The sequence below is a fragment of the Rissa tridactyla genome, chromosome 7, assembly GCF_028500815.1.
Source record: "Rissa tridactyla isolate bRisTri1 chromosome 7, bRisTri1.patW.cur.20221130, whole genome shotgun sequence".
NCBI classification, from domain to species: domain Eukaryota; kingdom Metazoa; phylum Chordata; class Aves; order Charadriiformes; family Laridae; genus Rissa; species Rissa tridactyla.
In genome coordinates this window covers 48,756,765-48,763,086 of record NC_071472.1, presented here as the reverse complement: position 1 = coordinate 48,763,086, position 6,322 = coordinate 48,756,765, and the positions used below count along the sequence as shown (strand labels likewise).

The 6,322-nt window shown below is 48.2% G+C and overlaps 1 long non-coding RNA gene across 1 annotated transcript; it reads left to right on the top strand.

The window, feature by feature from the left end:
* The first annotated feature begins 51 nt into the window (after nucleotides 1-51).
* Nucleotides 52-6,053, top strand: LOC128913111 (uncharacterized). Its single transcript, XR_008467843.1, has 3 exons — nucleotides 52-758; nucleotides 3,479-3,638; nucleotides 5,980-6,053. It is a non-coding gene; the product is annotated as an uncharacterized LOC128913111 (long non-coding RNA).
* Nucleotides 6,054-6,322: the final 269 nt, after the last annotated feature.

Sequence of the window (6,322 nt, the reverse complement as noted above, 5' to 3'; positions counted from 1 at the left end):
CGCGGCCCGCCGGCACCGCGCCTGCGCGCTGCCCCCCGCCATTACCTGAGGGGAGCGGCGCGCGGCCCCAGCGCTGCGCGGACGGTCTTGTTGGTGCGCCTCGGGGAGGGAGCTGGGCCCGCCGTCTCCGCCTCCTCCTTTCCCTCACTTCCTCGCCCGGAACGCGCCGGGGTTCGGCGCAGCGGGGGCCCTGCTCCGCGTGAGGCGAGCGGAGAGAAGGGGCGCTGCCGAGGCCCGGTCAGCCCTGGCGGCGGCTGGGCCGGCTCCTGTGGTGTCCCTCATCCCTAGGCGGGGAGCGGTCCCGCGCCTGGCCGGGCGACACGCTGGGCCTCCGCCAGCAGCCGGCAGCTGCTGTAATGGAGGGTTTCTCCCGTGCTGGCGCGGCGCGGCCCTGCCGGGTCCCCCCCGCGGCCCGGCCAGCGCTGCCTGCCCTGTTGCCGCCGCCTGGTCGCGGCGCTTTGCCCCGGGGCTCCAGCGAGGTGGCGAGCAGACTCCTCTCTTAGTGGCAGGACCTGCTGTGTCTTCTGCTTCGGCCGGGCCTTGGGTGTCTGATTCACCTCTTCAAAGGGCTTAGGAATGGCTCTTTGCTCCTTTTTCCTCTCATGGCGCTTAAAGGCTGCGCCGGAGCACCTTCATCCGCTCCAACTGCTCAGCCCTGTTCTCCGCTGGGATCATCGGGCTCATCTCAGCCCCGCAGCCAAAGCTCTCGATTGTCTCCTAACACAGCCAGACACTGCTAGCTTCAAACGAGGAAACAGGTGAAGCTGTGCTTTATACAAAGTTTTAGACAAATGCTGCACATGCTTAGCTGATGACAAAGCATTAGACAGTAAGCAAACATATTAGCTAGCAGCTGCAGCAATGCGTTGGAGCTGCTGTCTGCCAAGGCTGAACCAGAATGAGAAATTAAAATCTGTGTTCGGGCAAGGTTACTGCTTAGCTGCAGTAGCAGAAAGTTGGAATTAATGGAGACTTTTGTTTTCATTTTATTGTGAAACACTTGAGACATTTCCCCCCAGGGCTTTTGGCATCGTTAAAGAAAGTGTGGTGTGTTAATGATTTCTGTGTCCCAAGGAATCTCTGAGGGTTTGGGTAGAGAATACACAGTAGAAAAGCGTGGCTCCTTCTTGTTGCTGGCGCTGGAGTGCCCTTTGGGGCGTAGGGGCCTGTTTGACAGTAGCTTTTAGGACAGCTCTGGGCAAGTCACTCGGAGGAGACTGTGGGAAATAGTTGTAGTTATTCTAAGGAGCTTGGGATTTTGCACAGCAGACTGGTATGAAAGAGGAAAAGGATATGGGGTGTGGCTGGAGCAATCTGAGAAGCAGCCATGCCTTGGGAAAAATTCTGTACTGACCCTTATGGGGATCATTGTTAATTTCTGTGTTAATAACACAGTAACTCCTGGGAGGGGAGGAGCTTGGCCTTCACGCTGGGTCTGCGTGGGAAGAGCAGTTTGGGAGTGGTGTATCCTCTCTCGAAATAATCCAGCACAGTTGCGTGGAAAGGCAGGGAGGCACAGGAGTTAGCATTCTCTGGGAGCTTCTCCTTCCTGTGCAGCCTGGCTCTAGTCGCTTCTGCCGCAGATCGGAGGGCACCTGCTGCATCGGGGCACTGGCGTGCTGGGGACCTGCTGCACCTGCACTTTCTCAGGATTTGGTTCTGCATTGTGCACAACAAAGAGGAAACTGTTCTTGGTTTGCCACTGGACCTTTCTTTGTGGTAACAGAGATGGCTCTGGATTTCCCAACGGAACAACTGAGGCTGCTGTTTTATCATTCAGAAACTGAGAGGCAAAGTCAGAGGGAAGAAATAGGCCAGGGAGAGATGGCTCGTGCAAGTCTGCTTTGGGGAAAGAAAAGGTAGCAGGGAAGAGCAGAGCAAGAAGTGAGAGTACAAACCAGAGTAATTCCTGGTGGTAACCTGTGGGAGCTGCAGCAGTGTAGGAAAGCCTCAGTCTGCTTACAGCCTGCGTACCTGTGAAAGCCTGATTTTCCTTTTCATTAGCCTCTTTCCTTTGTCCAGTAACCAAGTCTTTCATTCTGCAGAGCCTTTTCCATTCCTGTGAGCTTGCCTGGCTGTAAACGGCGCTCTACGCTATGTAATGATGCAGGAAATCTTCTGTTGTAAACACCTTAACAGCAGGATAGCAGGGTTGTTTTATTGGCCTAACTAACCAGGCTGGCTGGAGCTGAACTGGCTCAGTTGTTTATTTACACATGTACGCGGCAAGCAGTTAGTGCATTAGAGGGTGTAAATGAGTAACTTAGAAAAATCACAGAATCGTGTTTGAGCACAGTTGTCCTTCCTAAATTACTAATTTGTGTAAGTATTTTTCTGTGAAAAGTTCCTGATTTGCCTCAGACTTTTTGTTTAGAGCAGTCAGAAGTTAATAATAAATAGCTGCTCAGAAATTCATAGTAAATAGCTGCTTAAGGACTACAAATTTTGCCACACATGCAGCGGGAAAAATACAACAATGCTAAGACTTTGCCCTTTTAATGCCTTTAATCTGGAGATCTCAGAAGTTTGTCTGTTAAGAATTCCACCAACTGACGGTCATCCTTGGCTGTTACAGTTGTGCAATTCAGGTGTTTATGATGCTTGATTGGAAGAGGTTAACAGATTTATCGACGGCCACAACGACAGCCTGTGTCAGACACACACGGTGACTATAAACATTTTAAGGTCTCAGGACAAAACTAGTATCTCGCTCTGCGTACAGTGCATAGCTGAGCTCTTATAGCAGTCAAAGTCCATAAACTTTACTACAGTGAAAAGAAAAATATATTCTATCGAGTAATAATAAAATTATACTGATGTCAAATAAAACAAACACTGCTAACAGAATGATGAACTGCTTCTGTGTCTGACAAGTCACGTTCTTCTTACAGAATCAGTTTGTGTCTGAATTTTTCATGAGTGGGAAACAGCTTTCTAGCCTGCTAGTTCCATTTTCATGACGATTTAAAGAGCAAACAAATGTTCCCGGCAAGAAGAATTTGCACCATACTAAATAAAAGGATTACTGAAAATGAGAAAAGGACAGGGAAGGTATGTCAGCATCCTCGAGGCCAATTTAGTCTTGCCTTTTTTTATCTGTGCCTTTGTTGTAAATTACAGGTATGCCCATTAACATCTCAAGCAGAACTGGAAAATTAAGGCCAACTTGCTGAATTGCTTTGCAGGGTGTTTGATCCAGTCCTCGGAGTGCTACAGCAGGTTCCTTGTGCTCAGCGCGAGCCTGGTTTCGTCTCTCTGTGCCTGCTCTCTTCTGTGGCTTTTGTCAGCAGCAAGGGGTGCGTCGTGGTGCAAAACACTGCGGTGCTGCCCCGCGTCCCGCTCCACAGCCGGGGCAGAGCTGCGCTGGGCGAGAGGCTGCATCACTTCCGAGAGTCTGTGCGGGGCTTCCTCAGAGCAGCGCAGCTGTGTTTGCGCTGCAGCGGATGGAGGGAGTAGCAGTAATTTTTCCCTCTTTCAGGAACTGCGTGAGACCAGGAGTTAAAAACAAGGATGGGCCTGGCAGGAGGCAGAGCAGAGGAGAGTCAGCCGTGGAGAACAAGAGCCAGTGCAGCCTTTGGAAGCACAGAGTACAGAGCTGGGGATGGCCTCTTCTCCCCTTTCCACGAGCATCTCTTCAGGTGAGTAACGCAGGATTCAGCAGCACAGCGGCAGCCTTTGCTCTTTGATCCCCACTGCACAAGAGATGCTAAGCGTTTTGGGCAAACGCAGAAATTCCTTCCCTTGTTTTGGTGTGCTGCCTCAACCACCCCAGAGGCCTCACTTGTGTTTGTATTGTGGGGCCTTTAAGCCTTTGCATGTTTTGCATTGCTCAGAACCAGCCTCTGCTTTGGCTCAGAGCCACCGTTCCTGCGCCGTCTCTGGCCCATGTTCAGTCATGCCTCTTTAGGGACAGTTGGGTGGGTCTCTCACACTATGCAAAACTTTTCATGGCACCCCCTTTGCACGTGCTACCACTGCGAGGAGAGCTGAAAGCCTCCTCTTTTACTTGCCCGATGCCACACTAAATGTGCTCCAGGCCTCTCAGAAATGAGAACGGCTGTCTCAAAGTGAGCTCCAAGAGGGCTGGGGGGCAGTTAGTAAAGGGAAAGGGAATCCCCAAGAAAGAGGGTGAAAAAAAACGGTGTCTCAGACTGAGGAGCTGGGGCGCACAGCCAGCAAGCGGAGGAACTCCACAGAAAGCAAATAAAGGCAAAGGGAATGGAGGCCAGAACAGGTGAGGCAGAGGCACCCACTGCCCCCCCAGCCTGGCATCTTATATCTTAAACATAAGTAGCCTCAGGAAGCAGAGTTGGTAAGCTAAAGCTTGGAAAACTCCCTCCCAGTCAGGCCTGTTCCTGATCCGCCACTTCTGGACCCTTCTTCATTTACCTGTGTGGTCACAGGCCGTGGAGGTCTGGATGACCAGTTCTTTGGTTTATGCAATGGGTTCTACTGAGCACCCAGCTCTCCTGGGCCGACCTCGTTCTCTAAGTACGCTAACTGGGGGTAGAAGCAGCAGAACAGATATTTCTAGTTTTTCTGAAGGACAGTATGCTATGAGAAAAAGAAACAAAACAATTTAATAGTTCAGTGGGATTTTTCTTGAACATATAGTTAGTTACTCATCGCTATTTATAGCACTATCATTTGAATATCCCTAAAGATGCAGTCATCAGACTTTTATTTTTCATTACTGCTTTGAAGAACAAACCTGTACTTGTTTTAACAAGTCACATCATGGGAGATGTTATTCTACACTCTCCACCCACACAACCCTGGGATTTATTTTCATTTGAGAGCTTGTTAAACATAGCAACAGTCAACTGAAGAAACCAGTGTTCCAAGACACAAAGGATTCACAGCTATAAATCATGAACTTTAGCGGTGGGAAAGGACCATCGATGCTTTGAAACGGAATGGTCAGTAGCACTCTTCATCGCCACAAGAGGCTGGCTTTAGTTTTCAGTTCTGTGACACTGAGTGACCGATCGTAGGTTCATGCGTTCCCTGTCCACCTTTGCTATACAGATGGGCCTAAATGGGGGGGTAGCTCGCTGCGGTGGACAGGGCAGGTATTTGCCTTGGCATCTGATGCATTTTCTTACGCCAGCTGCTCACAGTTAAGCTAATCCTAGCAGTGGTGTTGACACTCAGAGGTATTGAATGCATCGCAGGATTCGCACCATGGTTTCCCCTAGTGGCGGCACCCCACCAGCCTTGGGAAAGGGCTTTTAATTTTAGTGTTTGTGCATGTTTTTGCCATTTTTCAGCGTGCTCAAGAAAGTGTCCTATTAAGGGAATTACAAGTTTAGTATGAAACTTCTGGGTTATCTAAAATATGAACATTGTGAAGACTTGTCATTCCAAGTTAGAGATATTTGGAAATATTTATGCCAGTCAGAGAGGCAGATTAATATTTAGGAATCACCCACTCACATTATGGGTCAGTCTTATTGCCTGTGAGTAACAACTTCCTTTCTCTTCCTCCGTGTACAGTTTTGCCGTACTTAACTCTAAAACAGAATTTTTAACCCCAGTCAAGAAATTTCTGAATTTTTACCTTGCTTGTTTTTTTTTCCGTTGTAAAATATTTTAGCAGCATCAGCTGGGCAGGGATTTTGAAGCTATTTCCTAAGACAGAACCACTTGCTCCAAGGGTGTAATTTTTTCCCTAAATATAGTTTTTCCAACTGCATAAAGACATAACTAAATTAAAATTCTTTCTTGTTTCATTCCCTCATGGTGGCCACAGCGTATTTTGTGATCTCAAGTCGTAGGGAAGCTCAATTGTCTAAAAGAAGAACTTCAAAAATGTTTTTTAGCAGCAGTGATTTAGCATGCGTTGTTCAGGAAACATCTCCTGTATGGCTCCCTGCTCTAGTTCTGATTTCGGATTAATGAACATTTCCTCTAAAGAAAATGTGCTCCTGAAATTTAACAATTCTGCGTCTCTTCCATTCATGCAAACCCTGCTGGCAGCAGCAGCCCTGCCCTGAGTCACCTGGTCCACATGCCCGCGTGCGTCTCTGTTTTCAGCTGAGCAGGCCTAATGGTATGTTTAGTATGCAGGAACAATAAGATGTCTCCGAGGAAGTCAATGCGGTTGCGCTTTAATGTGTTTTTACATCCTTTCACGATTCACAAAGCCAGAATATAAGTACTTATACATTTTTAATAGGAAAGTAATATATTCCCCTAAAAAAAAATAGATTTGATTAATCATTTGTCATAAAAGTTGCCTGACAGCTGAAACTTCAAGCTTCTAAGCCAGAAAAGCTCAAATAGACAAATTATACTGAAATGTTCTTTAAAGACCAAGCAG